The 23520-nt window shown below is 41.0% G+C and overlaps 1 long non-coding RNA gene across 1 annotated transcript in view; it reads right to left on the bottom strand.

Annotated features, from left to right (window-relative positions):
• Nucleotides 1-23520, bottom strand: part of LOC309664088 — a 377635-nt gene that overhangs the window by 3333 nt on the left and 350782 nt on the right. The window contains exons 8-10 of the long non-coding RNA XR_014265581.1: nt 11482-11608; nt 11131-11203; nt 7280-7855 (exon numbers count right to left, since the gene is read on the bottom strand). This is a non-coding gene — a long non-coding RNA (uncharacterized lncRNA). The remainder of the gene's footprint in view (nt 1-7279; nt 7856-11130; nt 11204-11481; nt 11609-23520) is intronic.

Here is a 23520-nt window from a genome sequence, read left to right as displayed (position 1 = left end):
CCATCCACCTCATTACAAATACCTCCATTTCATTTCTTTTTATGGCTGAGTAATATTCCATTGTATATATGTGCCACATCTTCTTTATCCATTCATCTGTCGATGGACATTTAGATTGCTTCCATGTCCTGGCTATTGTAAATAGAGCTGCAATGAACATTTTGGTACATGACTCTTTTTGACCTATGGTTTTCTCAGGGTATATGCCCAGTAGTGGGATTGCTGGGTCGTATGGTAGTTCTATTTGTAGTTTTTTAAGGAACCTCCATACTGTTCTCCATAGTGGCTGTATCAATTTACATTCCCACCAACAGTGCAAGAGTGTTCCCTTTCCTCCACACCCTCTCCAGCATTTATTGTTTCTAGATTTTTTGATGATGGCCATTCTGACCGGTGTGAGATGATATCTCATTGTAGTTTTGATTTGCATTTCTCTAATGATTAATGATGTTGAGCATTCTTTCATGTGTCTGTAGGCCATCTGTATATCTTCTTTGGAGAAATGTCTATTTAGGTCTTCGGCCCATTTTTGGATTGGGTTGTTCGTTTTTTTGTTATTGAGCTGCATGAGCTGCTTGTAAATCTTGGAGATTAATCCTTTGTCAGTTGCTTCATTTGCAAATATTTTCTCCCATTCTGATGGTTGTCTTTTGGTCTTGTTTATGGTTTCCTTTGCTGTGCAAAAGCTTTTAAGTTTCATTAGGTCCCATTTGTTTATTTGTGTTCTTATTTCCATTTCTCTGGGAGCTGGGTCAAAAAGAATCTTGCTGTGATGTATGTCATAGAGTGTTCTGCCTATGTTTTCCTCTAAGAGTTTGATAGTGTCTGCCCTTACACTTAGGTCTTTAATCCATTTTGAGTTTATTTTTGTGCATGGTGTCAGGGAGTGTTCTATTTTCATACTTTTACATGTACCTGTCCAATTTTCCCAGCACCACTTATTGAAGAGGCTGTCTTTTCTCCACTGTATATGCTTGCCTCCTTTATCAAAAATAAGGTGCCCATATGTGTGTGGGTTTATCTCTGGGCTTTCTATCCTGTTCCATTGATCTATATTTCTGTTTTTGTGCCAGTACCAAACTGTCTTGATTACTGAAGCTTTGTAATATAGTCTGAAGTCAGGGAGCCTGATTCCCCCAACTCCATTTTTCGTTCTCAAGATTGCTTTGGCTATTCGGGGTCTTTTGTGTTTCCATACAAATTGTGAAATTTTTTGTTCTAGTTCTGTGAAAAATGCCAGTGGTAGTTTGATAGGGATTGCATTGAATCTGTAGATTGCTTTGGGTAGTAGAGTCATTTTCACAATGTTGATTCTTCCAATCCAGGAACATGGTATATCTCTCCATCTATTTGTATCATCTTTAATTTCTTTCATCAGTGTCTTATAATTTTCTGCATACAGGTCTTTTGTCTCCTTAGGTAGGTTTATTCCTAGATATTTTATTCTTTTTGTTGCAATGGTAAATGGGAGTGTTTTCTTAATTTCACTTTCAGATTTTTCGTCATTAGTGTATAGAAATGCAAGAGATTTCTGTGCATTAATTTTGTATCCTGCTACTTTACCAAATTCATTGATTAGCTCTAGGAGTTTTCTGGTAGCATCTTTAGGATTCTCTATGTATAGTATCATGTCATCTGCAAATAGTGACAGCTTTACTTCTTCTTTTCCGATTTGGATTCCTTTTATTTCTTTGTCTTCTCTGATTGCTGTGGCTAACACTTCCAAAACTATGTTGAATAATAGTGGTGAGAGTGGGCAACCTTGTCTTGTTCCTGATCTTAGTGGAAATGGTTTCAGTTTTTCACCATTGAGGACAATGTTGGCTGTGGGTTTGTCATATATGGCCTTTATTATGTTGAGGAAAGTTCCCTCTATGCCTACTTTCTGCAGGGCTTTTATCATAAATGGGTGTTGAATTTTGTCGAAAGCTTTCTCTGCATCTATTGAGATGATCATATGGTTTTTCTCCTTCAGTTTGTTAATATGATGTATCACATTGATTGATTTGCGTATATTGAAGAATCCTTGCATTCCTGGGATAAACCCCACTTGATCATGGTGTATGATCCTTTTAATGTGCTGTTGGATTCTGTTTGCTAGTATTTTGTTGAGGATTTTTGCATCTATGTTCATCAGTGATATTGGCCTGTAGTTTTCTTTCTTTGTGACATCTTTGTCTGGTTTTGGTATCAGGGTGATGGTGGCCTCGTAGAATGAGTTTGGGAGTGTTCCTCCCTCTGCAATATTTTGGAAGAGTTTGAGAAGGATAGGTGTTAGCTCTTCTCTAAATGTTTGATAGAATTCACCTGTGAAGCCATCTGGTCCCGGGCTTTTGTTTGTTGGAAGGTTTTTAATCACAGTTTCAATTTCAGTGCTTGTGATTGGTCTGTTCATATTTTCTATTTCTTCCTGGTTCAGTCTCGGCAGTTTGTGCATTTCTAAGAATCTGTCCATTTCTTCCAGGTTGTCCATTTTATTGGCATAGAGTTGCTTGTAGTAATCTCTCATGATCTTTTGTATTTCTGCAGTGTCAGTGGTTACTTCTCCTTTTTCATTTCTAATTCTATTGATCTGAGTCTTCTCCCTTTTTCTCTTGATGAGTCTGGCTAATGGTTTATCAATTTTGTTTATCTTCTCAAAGAACCAGCTTTTAGTTTCATTGATTTTTGCTATTGTTTCCTTCATTTCTTTTTCATTTATTTCTGACCTGATCTTTATAATTTCTTTCCTTCTGCTGCCTTTGGGGTTTTTTTGTTCTTCTTTCTCTAATTGCTTTAGGTGCAAGGTTAGGTTGTTTATTCGAGATGTTTCCTGTTTCTTGAGGTAGGCTTGTATTGCTATAAACTTCCCTCTTAGCACTGCTTTTGCTGCGTCCCATAGGTTTTGGGTCATCGTATCTCCATTGTCATTTGTTTCTAGGTATTTTTTGATTTCCCCTTTGATTTCTTCAGTGATCACTTCGTTATTAAGTAATGTATTGTGTAGCCTCCATGTGTTTGTATTTTTTACAGATCTTTTCCTGTAATTGATATCTAGTCTCATAGCGTTGTGGTCGGAAAAGATACTTGATATGATTTCAATTTTCTTAAATTTACCAAGGCTTGATTTGTGACCCAAGATATGATCTATCCTGGAGAATGTTCCATGAGCACTTGAGAAAAATGTGTATTCTGTTGTTTTTGGATGGAATGTCCTATAAATATCAATTAAGTCCATCTTGTTTAATGTATCATTTAAAGCTTGTGTTTCCTTATTTATTTTCATTTTGGATGATCTGTCCATTGGTGAGAGTGGGGTGTTAAAGTCCCCTACTATGATTGTGTTGCTGTCGATTTCCCCTTTTATGGCTGTTAGTATTTGCCTTATGTATTGAGGTGCTCCTATGTTGGGTGCATAAATATTTACAATTGTTACACCTTCCTCTTGGATCGATCCCTTGATCATTATATAGTGTCCTTCTTTGTCTCTTGTAATAGTCTTTATTTTAAAGTCTATTTTGTCTGATATGAGAATTGCTACTCCAGCTTTCTTTTGATTTCCATTTGCATGGAATATCTTTTTCCATCCCCTCACTTTCAGTCTATATGTGTCTCTAGGTCTGAAGTGGGTCTCTTGTAGACAGCATATATGGGTCTTGTTTTTGTATCCATTCAGCCAGCCTGTGTCTTTTGGTGGGAGCATTTAATCCATTTACATTCAAGGTAATTATCGATATGTATGTTCCTATTCCCATTTTCTTAAATGTTTTGGGTTTGTTATTGTAGGTGTTTTCCTTCTCTTGTGTTTCTTGCCTAGAGAAGTTCCTTTAGCATTTGTTGTAAAGCTGGTTTGGTGGTGCTGAACTCTCTCAGCTTTTGCTTGTCTGTAAAGGTTTTAATTTCTCCATCGAATCTGAATGAGATCCTTGCTGGGTAGTGTAATCTTGGTTGCAGGTTTTTCTCCTTCATCACTTTAAGTATATCCTGCCACTCCCTTCTGGCTTGCAGAGTTTCTGCTGAAAGATCAGATGTTAACCTTATGGGGATTCCCTTGTTGCCTTTAATATATTTTCCTTATATTTAATTTTTGACAGTTTGATTAATATGTGTCTTGGTGTGTTTCTCCTTGGGTTTATCCTGTATGGGACTCTCTGTGCTTCCAGGACTTGATTAACTATTTCCTTTCCCATATTAGGGAAGTTTTCAACTATAATCTCTTCAAATATCTTCTCAGTCCCTTTCTTTTTCTCTTCTTCTTCTGGGACCCCTATAATTCGAATGTTGGTGCGTTTAATGTTGTCCCAGAGGTCTCTGAGACTGTCCTCAGTTCTTTTCATTCTTTTTTCTTTATCCTGCTCTGCAGTAGTTATTTCCACCATTTTATCTTCCAGGTCACTTATCCTTTCTTCTGCCTCAGTTATTCTGCTATTGATCCCATCTAGAGTATTTTTAATTTCATTTATTGTGGTTTTCATCATTGCTTGGTTCCTCTTTAGTTCTTCTACGTCCTTGTTAAATGTTTCTTGCATTTTGTCTATTCTATTTCCAAGATTTTGGATCATCCTTACTATCATTATTCTGAATTCTTTTTCAGGTAGACTACCTATTTCCTCTTCATTTGTTAAGTCTGGTATGTTCTGACCCTGCTCCTTCATCTGCTGTGTGTTTTTCTGTCGTCTCATTTTGCTTATCTTACTGTGTTTGGGGTCTCCTTTTCACAGGCTGCAGGTTCGTAGTTCCTGTTGTTTTTGGTATCTGTCCCCAGTGGCTAAGGTTGGTTCAGTGGGTTGTGTAGGCTTCCTGGTGGAGGGAACTAGTGCCTGAGCTCTGGTGGATGAGGTTGGATCTTGTCTTTCTGGTGGGCACGTCCACGTCTGGTGGTGTATTTTGGGGTGTCTGTGGCCTTATTATGATTTTAGGCAGCCTCTCTGCTAATGGATGGGGCTGTGTTCCTGTCTTGCTAGTTGTTTGGCATAGGGTGTCCAGCACTGTAGCTTGCTGGTCGTTGAGTGAAGCTGGGTCTTGATGTTGAGATGGAGATCTCTGAGAGATTTTTGCCGTTTGGTATTACATGAAGCTGGGAGGTCTCTTGTGGACCAGTGTCCTGAAGTTGGCTCTCCCACCTCAGAGGCACGGCCCTGATGCCTGGCTGGAGCACCAAGAGCCTTTCGTCCACACGGCTCAGAGTAAAAGGGAGAAAAAATAGAAAGAAAGAAAGAAAGAAAGAAAGAGGCTATAATATAGTGAAGTAAAATAAAGCTATTGTAAAGCAAAGCTATACAGACAAAATCGCACCCAGAAGCATATACATATACACTCACAAATAAAGGAAAAGGGGAAAAATTAATATATCCTGCTCCCAAAGTCCACCTCCTGAATTTGGGATGATTCGTTGTCTATTCAGGTATTCACCAGATGCAGGCACATCAAGTTGTTTGTGGAGTTTTAATCCGCTGCTTCTAAGGCTGCTGGGAGAGATTTCCCCTTATTTTCCCTGTTCGCACATCTCCTGGGGTTCAGCTTTGGATTTGGACCCGCCTCTGCGTGTAGGTCGCCTGAGGGCGTCTATTCCCCGCACAGACAGGACGGGGTTAAAGGAGCAGCTGCTTCGGGGGCTCTGGCTCCCTCAGGCCGCGGGGAGGGAGGTGTACAGAGGAGGCGGGGTGAGCCTGCGGCGGCCGAGGCCGGCGTGACGTTGCACCAGCCTGAGGTGGGCAGTGCGTTCTCCCGGGGAACTTGTCCCCGGATCACGGGACCCTGGCAGTGGCGGGCTGCACAGGCTCCTGGGAGGGGCGATGTGGAGAGTGACCTGTGCTCACTCACAGGCTTTTTGGAGGCGGCAGCAGCAGCCCCAGCGTCTCACGCCCGTCTCTGGGGTCCGTGCTGATCGCCGCGGCTCGCGCCTTTCTCTGGAGTTCGTTTAGGCGGCGCTCTGAATCCCCTCTCCTTGCGCGCCGCGAAACAAAGAGGCAAGAAAAAGTCTCTTGCCTCTTCGGCAGCTGCAGACTTTTTCCCGGACTCCCTACCAGCCAGCTGTGGTGCGCTAACCCCTTCAGGCTGTGTTCACGCCGCCAGCCCCAGTCCTCTCCCTGCGATCCAACCGAAACCGAAACCCGAGCCTCAGCTCCCAGCCCCGCCCGCCGAGCAGACAAGCCTCTCGGGCTGGTGAGTGCTGCTCGGCGCCGAGCCTCTGTGCGGGAGTCTCTCCGTTTTTTTCCTCTGCGCCCCTGTTGCTGTGGGGTCTGCGGTGATCGCCGCGGCTCGCGCCCTTCTCTGGAGTTCGTTTAGGCGGCGCTCTGAATCCCCTCTCCTTGCGCGCCGCGAAACAAAGAGGGAAGAAAAAGTCTCTTGCCTCTTCGGCAGCTGCAGACTTTTTCCCGGTCTCCCTCCCAGCCAGCTGTTGTGCGCTAATCCCTTCAGGCTGTGTTCACGCCGCCAGCCTCAGTCCTCTCCCTGCGATCCGACCGAAGCCGAGCCTCAGCTCCCAGCCCCGCCCGCCCCGACGGGGGAGCAGACAAGCCTCTCGGGCTGGAGAGTGCTGCTCGGCGCCGAGCCTCCGTGCGGGAATCTCTCCGTTTTTCCCTCTGCGCCCCTGTTGCTGTGGGATCCGCGCTGGTAGCCGCGGCTCGCGCCCGTCTCTGGAGCTCGTTTAGGCAGCGCTCTGAATCCCCTCTCCTTGCGCACCGCAAAACAAAGAGGCAAGAAAAAGTCTCTTGCCTCTTCGGCAGCTGCAGACTTTTTCCCGGACTCCCTCCCGGCCAGCTGTGGCGCACTAACCCCTTCAGGCTGTTTTCACGCCGCCAACCCCAGTCCTCTCCCTGCGATCCGACTGAAGCCCGAGCCTCAGCTCCCAGCCCCGCCCGCCCCGGCGGGGGAGCAGACAAGCCTCTCGGGCTGGAGAGTGCTGCTTGGCGCCGAGCCTCCGTGCGGGAACCTCTCCGCTTTGCCCTCCGCACCCCTGTGGCTGCGCTCTCCTCCGTGGCTCCGAAGCTTCCCCCCTCTGCCACCCGCAGTCTCCGCCCGCGAAGGGGCTTCCTAGTGTGTGGAAATCTTTCCTCCTTCACGGCTCCCTCCCACTAGTGCAGGTGCCGTCCCTATTCTTTTGTCTCTGTTATTTCTTTTTTCTTTTGCCCTACCCAAGTACGGGGGGAGTTTCTTGCCTTTTTGGAGGTCAGACGTTTTCTGTCAGCGCTCAGTGGGTGTTCTGTAGGAGCAGTTCCACGTGTAGATGTATTTCTACTGTATCTGTGGGAAGGAAGGTGATCTCCGCGTCTTACTCTTCCGCCATCTTCCCGAGGACCTCCTACAACTGTTTTTTAATCACAGAGTTTCCCAAGTAAGGAAATGCTTCAGAAATCATTACTTCACGTTTTGATACAGCTTTGATACTCATTTCTAGGTAAGTGAACTAACGCAATAATCACATGCCTGGCTTTTAATTCCTCAAGTCTTCTAATCCAGCACCTAAACATGCTTTGTCCTATCTGAAAGTATCTGGCACAACATATATGTTTGCATATTATATACATTAATATTCATACATATTTAAATTATATAAAATTATACTATCAATGGCAGCAGAAAAAATGGTAAAGAGAATGACTTGGTTTAAATGATTCTGTGGCTAATTGATCATTGTAGTGAAATTCATGAGCCAACTACTAAAAAGTGACTTACTCTGTATGAGAGGAAGTACTCCAGTTGAGATGACCTCAATGTAGCCATGAGTCACCGTGATGCAGGTTAAGGAGGCTTCACTGCTTCTGCAGACCCCAGCTCAGTCACAGGTCAGAGCTGATTGAGGACACCTTTGATTGATGGGTGGGCCACCTCCCTCTACGGAAGTCTCATGCAGAGTCTCCTTCCCCAAATGCACCTGTGGAAATTTTCTAGGGTAACGAGGCTTTTAGGAAAATAAAATAGCCAGAAATATATAAAGGATTAGTAGACACCAGATCTGAATTTGCATGGCCTGGAATTTGAGTGGCAGCACGTTACAGCATTAATCTTTAAAAGTATTTAGATGAACTTAACGTGTCTTAGAATATTAGGTGACAACTAAATTTTAAACTAAGTTCCTATTCAAATAATATCAATCATTCCATCCACTTACATTTTTAAAATGAACACATACACACAAGTATAGCCTATAAATTGGATCATATGGTTATATTTTATTTACACAAACTGAATCAAAATGTTATATTTTATTAACGGGAATTCATTTTGTTAGTTCTGTCAAAATATACTTTTCAAAAAATTAAAAACAGGGCTTCTGGATTCTTCCTTGGATGTAGAGAGCTAGAGGTAGCCTCTTGCCCACACTAACAACAAGGGAAAAAACACTTCTAAAAATGATAACTTTCTGTGAACCCATCAGAGAGCAGATACCTCAGGATGTTAAATGCTTTAGATGCGAGCATTAGATGCTTTCCTAGCTTTTTAAACCCTATTTAGCAATTATTACTTGCACAGCTCTCTTAAGCAAAAACCCCTCAGATTAGGAGGTGTAAACACATCTTTTAGGCAGCAATATCTAAATGAAAACCTAATATATTGCTACCACTCATAGTGTGATGCCAACCTCAGCAAATGACTGACTTTTGTATTTTCTTCAGTTGCAAGTGCAGAGAAAATCCTTATTAATGCAGACAAAGAGTTACAAATAGTGCTAACTTCTCTCCCTCTCCCTACATCCCTCTTACCCCTTTATCCTTTGCCCTATCTCCCTGTCTGTCTATATCTTTCTCTTTCTGTTTCCTTCCTTCCCAGTTCTCTATAAGATTTCAAAATACACTTCAATGCCCTTAATTTGGAAATGTGATGGACAATATAGTCAGCTGTCTTTCCTTCCTTCATTTTTACCTTTCAATAGTAGAATCCCTAGCTATCAAATAATGGCTGCTATTGACTTTTCCATCAGCTGAAAGTTAGGTGAGAAGAATGTTGAGATTTTACTGTTAGAACTACTGCATGGTACTATCATCTGATAACACACTATTTTGCAACTGCAGATTTTGTTTTGAGGAGAGCACTTCCTAAAATGTATTAATACATATGGGTGTTGAGTGTGTGCTTACATCAGTGTACTTGCTTGTACAATTTTCACTAAGCAGATTTGCTGAATGTTTTTTTTCTTTTAACATCTTTATTGGAGTATAATTGCTTTACATTGTTGAGTTAGTTGTTGCTGTACAACAAAGTGAACCAGCTATACATATACATATATACCCATATCCCCTCCCTCTTGTGCCTCGCTCCCACCCCCCCAACCCACCCCTCTAGGTGGTCATAAAGCACCTCTGAGCTGTGCTATTCGGCTGCTTCCCACTAGCTATCTATGTTCCATTTCGTAGTGTATATATATCCATGCCACTCTGTGACTTCCTCCCAGCTAACCCATCCCCGTCTCCATGTCCTCAAGTCCATTCTCTACGTCTGCGTCTTTATTCCTGTCCTGCCCCTAGATTCACCAGAACCATTTTTTTTTAGATTCCATATATATGTGTTAGAATACAGTATTTGTTTTTCTCTTTCTGACTTACTTCACTCTGTATGACAGACTCTAGGTCCATCAAACTCACTACAAATAACTCAGTTTCGTTTCTTAATATGGTTGAGTAATATTTCACTGTATATATGTATCACATCTTCATTTATATCTGATCTGATCTTTATGATTTCTTTCCTTCTGCTAACTTCGGGGTTTTTTTTTTTTTTGTTCTTCTTTCTCTAATTGCTGAATTTTTAAAAAGACAAGTTCCAAATCCCTCCCTCCAAAGTCAAGGACACACTTACAAGGTGTTCACAGATATGCACTAAGAAGGGTTTATTCTGAGGTCTAACCGACAGGTTAATTAGTATGTGTCACTTAGTCTCCAACTGGTCTGTTTTCTTAAATGTTAATTGATATAATTTAATTTCATCCGAATGCAAGTGAAATGTTTGTGGAACATGGTGCGTTTCTGTTGAATTTTGTGGTTTGGGGCAATACCATTTCAGATCACCAGCCTTTCAAATTCGTGAGCAACACATGGCCTAGATAAAGGGAATTTCCCAAGGGACTGAAAGATTGGTCAAGATGGGTTTGATTGGGAACTAATCATGAGGGAAATTAAAAATTAACTGGTTCTCAAATTAGACTTTAAAATAAACTACAAAAGAGGGACTACCTTTAAGGAAAGTTATAATCTACATTTCACCTTTCATATAAATACGTATTTTTTTCCTTAACAATTATTTCAAGCTTCTTAACAGATTTTACCTTTATTTCAAGCTACCAAAGATATCAAAGTATCCTAATTATATGATTCTCTCAGGATCTGTCCAAGATGAACACAGTAATGCTTTCCCGTGGCTCATATTAAAATTAAAGTTATACAGAGGAGTGACGTCACAAGACTTTGCTCCCCTCCCAAGAACAGCAACTAACAACTCTTCATGGACAAGACCCCACCGTGAAACCCTAGAACGGGGTGCGGCTGCACCACAGACACACCATAAGAAGGTGAGAGGAACAGCTACACTCTGACAGCACTGCACACGGAGGGCTCGGTGTGGGGAGAGAGCCGGGAGGACGTCCAGACCCCAGCATGGCGGCTGCTTCTCAGGAGCCCCACTCTGGTCCCGCCTCACCAGGATCATGGGGAGTCTGCAGGCTTCGCCCCGGGAATCGTATAGGGACAGAGAAGGGGGAGGGGCTTGCAGCACCAGCCCTGGGACAGGCCAGGTTCCTGCCTGCAGAGCCCAAGTCAAAGACCCACCCAGAGCCTTTGCTCACCTGCAGGTCCAAGAAGGCGCAGTCTGGCTGGGGACTCATGGGGGGCAGGTCTGCCTGATGTGCAAGCTCAGACAAAGAGCTTCGTAGACGTGGAGCCTGGTCTGCCCCTCTGACCAAGCAGGGGAGCTGAGTCATAACCCACCCACGGCTGAGTGTGGCTCCAGCATGGACCCACCTGGAAGCTGCCCTGCCCAGTAGCACTGGAGCAGAGCCAGGGAAGGTGGGGAATGATTCCGCTCAAGTCCAGACCCCAAACAAAGTGCCTTTCTGTCCTTGGAGCTATTTCTCCAGGCAACCCAGGCAGGGGAGCTAAGCTAAAGCCCCCAACCTGCTGAGCGTAGCTCCTAGCCCCTCCAAGGAGAAAGCCTTACCTCAGCTCCTGGGAATCCGTGTAGCCCATCCTGAAGCTCCAGTTACAGTGGCACTGGGGCAGAGCCCCTGCATCTGCAGTTAGGATGTTGGTCCATCAGGCCAGGGAATTTGGTGCACAATTCCACCTAATTCAATCCCCACGCAAGAGACTTGGGTGATCCTGGGGCCTATATAGGGGCCCCTCCAGGGCAGAAAAACTATTTGTACCCCTGTCCCCTGCTCAGGAGCCTTCAGCTGGCCCAACCAAGGAACGCAACCAGAGCACACGGGAAGCTGTGTAGTCCATCTGTTACAGAGTCCACGCAGCCAGCAGACTGAGAAGATAGTGGTGTCCCAAAGAACCCGCTTACCGGAGTTAGAATTCCGGCTTCTTTTACACTGAAAGGGGAGGAGGTGTGGCTGGTGGTTGTTGCAAACTTTTCGGTGTGGGAATCCTTTGTTCTTGCAGCTGTCCATGTAGCTTAGGTCCCAATGCTCCTGTAAAATGCCAACAACACAGTTGTTATTTTCTGTTCTGCAATTTTTTAGCTCTATATGGATGGAAAAGTGTTATACCTTTAAAGGTCAGAGCCTTGAGAATGGGCCAATCTGTATATTTCAGGCTACAGGCAACATTCTTTTACGAAGGTGCAGAGCCAGCATGACTAAGCACAAGGGACAGAGCACAAAGGTCATCGTTAAAGGAATAGATCCAACAGGGAGCCAGGTTTGTTCTTCTGTTACACATCCTACAGCCCTGCTTAAAGCAGCACCTGAATGGAGACATAGCTCATGGCTTTCCCTATCTGCTGGAAATTCTGTGCACGGACTTGCCTGATTCAGGTTCCCAGACAACCAACCATGCAGGCTCTGGGGCCCACTCTGCTGCCCAACCAGGGCAGGGAAGCTAATTCACAGCACTACCTACCTGTGAGTATAGTACCCAGTTTCCACTGTCGAGGAAGCCTCACCAGAGAACTCAGGAAAGACACCATCCTACAGCATCTCTTGGGAAGCAAACTTATCCAACTGTTATCAGCCAGTGGCACCTTCTCTCCAACCTCACAGTTCAGATAGTTGCCTCACCCAAAAATAGACCCTGACAGCAAGCCCCATCTGCCCAAGGACAATATCACCTGACATGTTTAGAATCCCAAGATGAACAGACTGGTGAAGAACTCTCTGCCAAAGTGAACCTGTAAAATCTGGAAGAGGAGGACCACCTACTCAAATGTGCAGATACCAACATAAGGAATCAAGGATCATGAAAAATCAGGTAAACAAGACACCACCCCAAAAAAATCATAAATTTCCAATAAGTGACCCTAAAGACATGGAGAACTATAAGCTGTCAGACAAAAAATTCAGATAATCCTCTTAAAGAAGTTCAGTGAACTACAATAACACACAGACAACTAAACAAACAAAATAAGGAAACAATGCATGAACAAAATGAGAAGTTCAACAATAGAAAATAGAAATTGTCAAGAAACAAATTCAAGAGCTCAATAATGCAATGACTGGAATGAAGAATTCAATAGAGAGCTTCCACAGCAGACTTAACCATGCAGAAGAATCAGTGACCCTGAAGACAGAGTAACGAAAATAAAGAAGAATGAAAAAGCATAAAGAAGGTCTAAAGCACTTACGGGACACCATCAAAGAAAAAGAAAATATTTGCATTGAGGGACTCCCAGAAGGAGAAGAGAAAGGGACAGAAAGTATATTTAAAGCAGTAATGGCTGAAAACTTCCCAATCCTGGGAAGAGACCTGGATCTATGAGGCCCAAAAGATACCAAATAGGTTGAACATGAACAGGAAAGGCAAAGACAAATTTAATTATGTCAAAATCAAAGCCAAAGGAAAAAAATTAAAGCAGCAAGAGAAAATTGACAAGTTGCATACAAGGGAACCCCCATAAGACTATTGATGGATTTCTCAACAGTAAATGTTCAGGTCAGGAGAGAATGGTATGATACATTCAAAATACTGAGGAAAAAAAAATTGTCAGCCAAGAACACTACAGCTGGCAAAGCTATCCTTCAGAAATGAAGGAGAGATAAGAGTTTCTCAATAAAAGTTGAGGGCATTCATTACCAGTAGACCTGTCTTGCAAGAAGTTCTAAAGCGAGTTGAGTGGAAGTAAAAGGACAGTAGTTAACACTGTAAAAACATATGATTGTACAAAACCCACTGGTAATGGTAAATATGTAGTCAAAGTCAGAGTCTCTAATATGGTAACGGTGGGGTGTAATTCACTTACAACTTGAGTTTTAAAGCTAAAAAACGATGTGTTAAACATAACCATAACTATAATAATCTCTTATTGGATACACAACATAAAATATGTAAACTGTAACATCAATAACCTAAAATGAGAAGGAGAGGAGAAATAAAAGTGTAAAGTTTAGGAATGTTATGAAAGTTCTTACCAGTATAAAAGTGGATGCTATGGTTTTAAGATATTTTATGTAAGCCTCATGGTAACAACAAAGGAAAAACCTGTAGTAGGTACACAAAAGATAATGATAAATTTGAAGCATACTGAAACAAAAAGTCATCAAATCACCAAAGAAGATAGCAGAGTAAGATGCAGGGAATGATAAGTCTACAAAGCAATTAACAAAATAGAAATAGTAAATTTTTACCTATCATTAATTGTTTTAAATGCATTAAATTCTCCAACCAGAAGACACAGATTGGTTGACTGGATTAAAATCAAACAATGACAAGATCCAATGATATGCTGACTTCAAGAGACTCACTTTAGCTTGAAAGGCACACACAGACCATGAGTGCAGTGATGGAAATGGACAGTCCAAGCAAGGATAACCAAAAGAAAACAAACAAAAAAAATCCAACAGCCAAACAAACAAGGGTTGGCTATACTTAAAGACAAACTTTAAGCTAGAAATGGTAAAAAGACAAGGTCATTATTATTATGATAAAGGGATCATCAATCCATCAAGAAGATTTAACAAATGGAAAATTTTAATTGGAGCACAAAAAAACCATAACATAAAGCAAATACTAATGGAAATAAAAGGAGAAACAAACAGCAACAGAATAATAGTTGGGGACTTTAATACACCAACTCAGCAATGGGTAGATCACCCAGACAGAGAATCAATAAGGAAACAGTTGATTTGAAAAGCAATATACACCAAACGGATCTACAGACATACAGAACACTCTATTCAACAAAAGCAGAATACATACACTTCTCAATTCCACATAAAACATATTGTAGGATAGATCATTTATTCGGCCATAAAACAAGTCTTTCAAATTCAAGAAGGTTGAAATTATACCAAGTATCTTCTCTGACCACAATGGAATAAAACTAAAAATGAGGAAAACCGGAAAACTCCCAAATATGTGGAAATTAAACAACACTTGCCTGAACACCCAGTGGATCAAAGAAAAAATTAAAGGGGAAACTAAAAAGTATATTGAATTAAACAAATATGGAAACACAACATAACAAATCTCAGGGCATGTAATGAAAGCAGTTTAACAGGAAGTCCATAGTGATAAAAATATATCAAGAAAATAAAAAGATCCTAAAACTAGGCAAAAAAGAACAAACTAAACCTCAATTAATAAATGGAAGGAAATAATAAAGAGCATAAATAAATGAAATAGAGAAAAGGAATATAATAGAAAAAATTTATACAACTAAAAGTTGGTTCTTTGAAATGATAAGCAAAATTACCAAACATTTAGCTAGACTAAAAAAGAGAAAAAAAGAGAGGACTCAAATCAGCAAAATTATACATGTAACAGGAGACATTACAACTGCTAGTACAGAAATACAAAGGATCATAACAGGCTACTATGAACAACTACATGCCAACAAACTGCTCAGCCTAGAGGAAATGGATGAATTCTTAGAAACTTACAACGTACCAAGACTGAAAATGAAGAAATGGGAAATCTGAAGAGACCAATTACTAGTAAGCCTGAGTGAGCAGGCTTACTAGTAATCAAAATCTCCCAATGAAGAAAGCCCAGGACCAGATGGCTTCACTGGTGAGTTTTACCAAACATTTAAGAAAGAATGAATGCCAATCCTTCTCAAATTTTTCCAATAAATCTAAGAGGAGGGAACATTCCCAAATTCGTTTGAAGAGGCCAGCATTACCCTGATACTAAAGCCAGAAAAGGACAAACAAGAAAACTACAGGTCAATATTCCTAATGAGTATAGATGCAAAAATTCTCAATAAAATACTAGCAATCTGAATTCAGCAGCATGAAAAGAATCATTCACCATAATCACATAGGATTTATCTCTGGGATGCAAGGATGGTTTAATATATGCAAAACAAAAGTGATACACCACAAGGAGTAAAAGATAAAAATCACTTCAATAGATGGAGAAAAAAAATTTGCCAAAATTCAATATCCATTCATGATGACAAGCCCACTAGTAACAATATATACTCTATAGTGAAAAGTTGAAATCTTTTCCTCTAAGATCAGGAACAACACCGGGTGCTCACTCTCAGCACTTCTATTCAAAATAATACTGGAAGTCCTAGCCAGAGCTATCAGGCAAGAAAAACAAATACCAGAATTGGAAAGGAAGAGGAAAAATTGTATCTATTTGAGGATGACATGCTTTTATATAGAGAAAAATGTAAACATAACCAAAAAGTATTAGATCTCATCAATGACTTCACTAAAGTTGCAGAATGTAACATTAACATATAAAAACCAGTAGGGTTTCTATACACTAACAAAAAATTATCTGAGAAAGAAATAAGAAAATAATCCCATTTACAATACATAAAAACAAATGCTTAGGAAAAAATGTGACCAAGGAAATAAAAGATCTGAACACTGAAAATTACAAGACATTGATTAAATTAAGGAAGACACAAATCAGTGGAAAGATATCCCATGTTCATGGACTGGAAGAATTAATATTGTTGAAATATCCACACTACCCAAAGCCATCTATAGAGCCAAAGAAATCTCTATTAATATTCCAATAGTATGGAATTGTATGGAATTTTATTCACAATAGTAATAAAAACAATCCTAAAATTTGTGTGGAACCACAAAAGACTGGAGAGCCAGAGCAATCTTGAAAACAAAGTGGGAGGCATCACACATCTCCTGATTTTCAAGCTATACTGTAAAGCTATAATAAAACAACATGGTACTGGCATAAAAAGAGATATACTGAGATCAGTGAAACAGAATTGAGACCCCAGAAATAAACTCATGCATTATGGTCAACTAATACTTGATAAGGGAGCCAAGAATACTCAATGGGGGAAACAGCCTTTTCAATAAATGGTACGGGGAAAATTGGATGTTCGCATGTAAGAGAATAAAAATAGACCCCTATCTATCTCACACCAGTCACAAAAATTAACTTGAAATGGATTAAAGACTTAAATGTAGGACCTTAAACCTAACCCTAACCTAGTAAATGGGGGAAAATATTTGTAAACCATGTGTCTCATAAGAGATTAACATCTAAAATATATAAAGAATTCACACAACTCAATAGCAAAAAAGGCCACAAATAATCCAATTAAAACCAGGCAAACTACCTGTATAGACATTTTTCCAAACAAGATATCCAAATGGCCAACAGGTACATGAAAAAGGTGCTCAACCTCACTCATCAGCAAAATGCAAATCAAAGCCATAATGAGATATTACCTCACACCTGTCAGAGTGGCTGTCATCAAAAAAGAGCAGTTCCTGGTGAAGATGTGGAGAAAAGGGAACTCTTGTGCACTGTTGGTATGAATGTAAATTGGTGCAAAACAGTATGGATGTTCCTAAAAATATTAAAAATAGAACTTCCATATGATCCAGCAATTCCACTTCTGGGTATTTATTCAAAAGAAGTGGCATCACTATCTCAAAGAGATGTCTTCACCTCCATATTCATTGCATTATTTATAAAAGCCAAGGCTGGTAACAACCTAAAAGAGTCCAACAGCAGAAGAATGAATAAAGAGGATGTGATTTATATACAATACCCATACACACACACACACACACACACACACACACACACACACACACACACACGAATATTACTCAGCTATAAAGAGGGAAATCCTTCCATTTGTGACAACATGGATGGACCTTGAGGACATTATACTAAGCAAAAAGTCAGACAAAAAACCCACAAGTACTCATATGTGGAATCAAAACAAAAACAAAGTCTTTGCAAAGAGATTAGATCTTTACCAGAGGCAGGGGTGAAGAGTGGGGGAGCTGGCTGAAGGTGGCCAGCATACTGGCTTCCACTTACAAGACAGCTTAAGTGCTGTGAGTTAACCTGCAGCACAATTGTAGTTAACACTGCTGTATGGTGTATTTGAACACTGCTGAGAGTTCCCATAGAAAGGAAAAAAACATTTTTCTTTTTTTTTTTTTTCCAATCTGTTTGAGGTAATGGATGTCCACTAGGTTTACTGTGGCAATCATTTCACAGTATATGTACATCAAGCCATTATGCTATATGCCTTAAACTCATACAGTAATGTATGCCAAGTATATCTCAATAATACTGAAAGATAAAAATAAAGCAATAAATGTAAAATCAGGAAGCGTATACAATGATAATCTCGTGTTGGAATTCCCATATAGAAGAAGCAGAGAAATGCAGAGAGACATAAATATCATTCTGTGGAAGACGTGTTTTGTTAAAAGCCATACTGGGAGTGAGTTTCAAGGTTTCATTGCCTTCTTCTTATGCTTATATTACTTTGAAACAACCACCATCTATTTATACAAAGAGGCCACACGTAGCAAATGAGCATCAAGAGATCTTTACTAACTTTGCCTTCCCATTTTAGCTGTTAACTAATTAAGCTATTTTTGGAGTGCACAAATGGGTAGAATTGAATGTTTATGTTTCTGAAGACATAATTATTTTCACCCCAGATGCAAAAGAACACACCATGAAGACACATGGTAAATCTCAGACATTACAGAGGTTAAGGGAATAAATATATCAGACTGACCTGGAAAAAAACCCAATAATTATAAAATAGATAACATGATGAGTCAGCAAGAGAAAAATACTGTGTGCAGAATAAATGGAAATGGCAATCAAATCTTTATTTGTTAAGGCCAAAATTATAGATGAAGAAGCAAGCATAAGTTTAAAATGTTTAAAAAATTTTAATGATATGTATGTACATTTCATTTATGTTAAACTTGGGGATTTCTTGAGATATTTCCCATCAATTGTAGAACATGTATTAGCATAATATCCAAATGCTAGCATGTACTGAATAGATAGATTTTCAGAGCTGGATATATTAATAATTAAAAATAACCCAAAAAACAGTGTGGACAAATGTAGATGTCACCATAAAAAGCTGACAGATTTTTTCCCCCAAGAGTCTGTCCAGACATTTTGATAAAAATGTTAGGTAGCAGGCATTTAAATTGATAATTTTTAAAATATATATATATATATACACACATGAAAGGATGCTCAACATCACTAATCAATCATTAGAGAAATGTAAATCAAAAGTACAATGAGGTATTACCTCACATGGGTCAGAATGGCCATCATCAAAAAATCCACAAACAATAAATGCTGGAGAGGGTGTGGAGAAAAGGGAACCCTCTTGCACTGTTGGTGGGAATGTAAATTGATACAGCCACTATGGAGAACAGTATGGAGGTTCCTTAAAAAACTAAAAATAGAACTACCATATGACCCAGCAATCCCACTACTGGGCATATACCCTGAGAAAACCATAATTCAAAAAGAGTCACATACCACAGTGCTTATTGCAGCACTATTTACAATAGCCAGGACATGGAAGCAACCTAAGTGTCCATCGACAGATGAATGGATAAAGAAGATGTGGCACATATATACAATGGAATATTACTCAGCCATAGAAAGAAATGAAACTGAATTATTTGTAGTGAGGTGGGTGGACCTAGAGATTTTCATACAGAGTGAAGTAAGTCAGAAAGAGAAAAACAAATACAGTATGCTAACACATATATATGGAATCTAAAAAAAAAAAAAAAAAAGTTTCTGAAGAACGTAGGGGCAGGACAGGAATAAAGACGCAGGCATGGAGAATGGACTTGAGGCCACGGGGAGGGGGAAGGGTAAGCTGGGACGAAGTGAGAGAGTGGCATGGACATATATACACTACCAAATGTAAAATAGATAGCTCGTGGGAAGCAGCCGCATAGCACAGGGAGATCAGCTCGGTGCTTTGTGACCACCTAGAGGGGTGGGATAGGGAGGGTGGGAGGGAGATGCAAGAGGGAGGGCATATGGGGATATACGTATGTATAGCTGATTCACTTTGTTGTACAGCAAAAACTAACACACCATTGTAAAGCAATTATACTCCAATAAAGATGCTAAAATAAAATATATATATATTGATTTTGTTTTAAAACTTCCTCAAACAATAGCAATGTGTTAGGGCAATTTAATATAAGATGATTTATAGAGAAAAGTGGGCAAAACCTGTGGCAGTCAGGGTTCAACCAGAGAAGCAGAATGAGTAGGAGGTGATAGTTTTATAAGCATTATATATTGTTTGCTTTCAAGGAATTGGCTTACACAATTGCTGGGACTGACTAAGCTACTCAGAAATCCAAAGGGCAAGTGGTCAGAAAGGGAAGATGAAAAACCAAGGTTTAAGATGCTGTCCACAGCTGGAATTTGTTTTCCTCACCTCAGGAGGTGAAGTTCAACAGGAGCAGGTGCCACGGAACTGTGAAATATGGGCAACATATATGCACACCATGTCCAGGTTCAGCAGAGAAAACTTCCTCCACTGTTGCTTTGGGAAATAAGATCTTAAAGATCAGAAAGGAAGCAGTAAGAATTTTTTATAGAGAGATAACAAGATTGCTTATATAGAAAATCACAGAAGATTGAGAAATACCTCTTTGAGCTAATATGTGAACTTAGCAAGGGTGAAGTATATAAAATCAATATAAAAAAGTGAATTGTAATTCTATTTAATATCAAGAAAATTGTAAATGAAATTAAAGCCATCTACAATATTATAGCACCAATAGCGTAAAACATTTAATGATACCTTTAACAAACTATGTGCAAGATCTCTACATGAAAAATTACAGTACATTGTTGAAAGAAATAAAAGAAACCAAAATACACGAAGAGATACGTTATGGTTATCGTCTAGAAGACTAAATATTAAGTTGTCTGTTTCATTATACTGATCTATAGATTTAATGACATTCTAATCAAAATTGCAGATTTTTTTTTTGTAGAAAATGACAGACAACTTGTAAAACTGATGTGGAAATGCAAAGAGCCTAAAATAGCCAAACAATCTTGAGAAAGAAGAATGATGTTGGAGGACTTTCACCACCAGATTTCAAGACCTGCTGTAAATCTACAGCAATTAAGACAGCGTAGTATTGATGACAGTAGAGACAAACAGATCAATAGAACAGAATAAAATCTTCAGAAATAAATCCACACATTTATGGCCAATTGAATTTTAACAAAGATGCCAAGGCAATTCAAAGGGGAATAAGTCTTTTCAACAACTATTTCTTCAACAACTGAATATACAAAAACCAAACAACAAAAATGTAAACTTCTATCCCACACAATACACACAAATTTGTTTGAGACAGCTGACAGGCCTAGATGCAAAAGCTAAAACTATAACATTTCTAGAAAAAATTCAAGAGAATATATTTGTGTGCTGACATAGGAAAGGATTTCTTAGCAATAACACAAAGGGCACCCACATAAAAGACAAAACATTGATAAATTGAACCTTATCAAAAATACAAACTTTGGCTCATAAAATGTATATTATTAAAAAATTAAAAGGCCAGCCACAGAGTGACGGGAAAGATTTGCAATTCCTTTATCTGACAAAATTTCTTTATCCAGAATGTATAAAAACTCACAGAGATCAGTAATAGAAGAAGCAAGCCAGTTAAAATGGACAAAGACTTGGCCCTTTTTCAAAAGTATATATACGAATAGCCAAGCAGCACAAACAGCCAACCACTCGACATCATCAGCCATGGGGACAATGCATATTAAAACAATAAGGACCATTTCCAACTGACTGAAATGACAGCACCAAATGCTGGTGAGGATGGACGCAGTGTGGACTGGGTGTGTAAAGCGGTACAGCTATCTTGGGAAACAGTTTGGCATTTTCTTATCACATTAAATGTACATCAAGCCTGTGACCCAGAGTATATAGCGTCCATTTTTAACCATGAGAAATGGAAACATATGCACAAAAAGATCTGCAAAAAATATTTCCAGTAGCTTCATTCATAATAGTCCCAAACAGGACACAGGTCAAAGATACAACCAAAGGAGAATGGATATTAAAAAAAAAAAAATGTCATAAATGTGACGCCAGCAAGATGGAGGGCCAAGAGGTCACAACACAACACAACAGTAAATAAACAACTACAAACTGAAGAAAAGAGCCCAGGGACTTACTTCACTCTGTATGACAGCCTCTAGGTCCATCCACGTCTCTGCAAATGGCACAATTTCGTTCCTTTTTATGGCTGAGTAGTATTCCATTGTATATATGTACCACATCTTCTTTATCCATTCCTCTATTGATGGACATTTAGGTGGCTTGCATGTCCTGGCTATTCTAAATAGTGCTGCAGTGAACATTGGAGTGCATGTGTCTTTTTGAATTATGGTTTTCTCAGGGTATATGCCCAGTAGTGGGATTGCTGGGTCGTATGGTAGTTCTAGTTTTAGTTTTCTAAGGAACCTCCATACTCGTCTCCATAGTGGCTGTATCAATTTACATTCCCACCAACAGTGTAAGAGATACAGATGAACTTATTTGCAAAGTAGAAACAGAGACACAGACATAGAGAACAAACGTATGGATACCAAGGCGGGAAGAGGCGGTGGGATGAAATGGGAGATTGGGATTGACATATACACACTACTATGTATAAAATAGATAACTAATGAGAACCTACTGTATAGCACAGGGAACTCTACTCAGTGCTCTGTGGTGACCTAAATGGGAAGGAAATACGAAAAAGAGGAGATAGATGTATGCGTGTAGCTGATTCACTTTGCTGTACAGCAGAGACTAACACAACATTGTAAAGCAATTATACTCCAATACAAATTAATTAAAAAGAACTCAGGGAAAGCTGTGCATTACAAAGGAGCAGTACAAACCCTGCAGAGCTCAAAAACTGAGGATGGACATAGAAAAGCACAAGAAGTACCTTTGCCCCAGTCAGGAGCAGCTCGGCACCTGCAAGAACCCTCTGGAGAATATTCACCCCCTTCCCCCCGAGAAGGACAGCAGGAGAGCCCAGCAGGCCTCACCATGATGGACGTCTGCAGCTGTGGCTACAGAGACCTCAGTCTCTATCACTGCTGATCTCAGTGGAAAGAGCAGCCTGGATCAGCCTCTGCTTCTCCCCCCAGGGGCTGGAGTGGGTGCTGAGGTGGCGCTTGCCCCGGGGGCCTCTGTGCCCCATCTCAGGCATCTGGCACCACAGCACCCCATCATATATAGGGCTGGAGCTGCCACTGCTCTTTGCCCCTCCTGGCCCTGGGTTGCAGCTTTGCACCTCCCCTTTCTGGGGTGGCCCCTGCAGCCCCAGAGCCAGGGCCCCCAGGCATGACTTAGCTGCCAGCCTCAGGTTGTGCTGTCGTGCTCCACGTTCTAGGTCCAGCTGTGAACCATCACTGCCAGGGGTGCTGTCACAGCCTTGAGCCCACCCCTCACAGCAGGTCAAGGCTCTGACCCACTGTTGCTGGGACGGGGCTGTGCCACCCTGAGGTTCATCCCCATCTGTACTGAGACCCTGGACCATCATTGCCAGGGGTGCTGCCACTGCCCTGAGCTCTGCTTCCTGGGTTTCAGGTCGTAGCTCTGGCCCCTCATTCCTGGGATCAAGCTACAGCTGCCCCGAGTCCCACCCCCTGGACCCCAGGCCACATCTCTGACCCTTCATTGCTGAGACCATGGTGTCACTACCCTGAACCCCACTCTCCAGGTACCAGGTCATGGCTCTGTACAGTCATTGCTGGGGCATCCCCTTGGCTCCAAGGATGTGGCTCTGAACTGTCACTGACAAGGACAAGCTGTCACTGCACTCAGCCCAGGCCCCTGGGGGCCAACACACGCTTTAAGAGACCAGCCTGGAGTCATGCTGTTGCTGGCCTGTGACAGCCCCTGGGCCAGAGTTGAGACTTAGACCCACCATCCAAGGGCTCTGCTACCACTGCACCCTGACCCCTGGGCCCAAGCCACCACTGTATCTCGTTATCCCAGAGCCAGTGCTGCTGCTGCTGCAGCTGGGTGCCCCCTCCCCACACCAGAATCTCCGCAGTGAGCCCCTGATCCCCAGGTACTGGTTTCACAGGGTATCAGCACACACCCACACAGTAGACA

This window comes from Balaenoptera physalus (assembly GCF_965194825.1).
Source record: "Balaenoptera physalus genome assembly, chromosome: 7".
NCBI lineage: Eukaryota > Metazoa > Chordata > Mammalia > Artiodactyla > Balaenopteridae > Balaenoptera > Balaenoptera physalus.
This window is presented reverse-complemented; position numbering and strand designations above follow the sequence as displayed.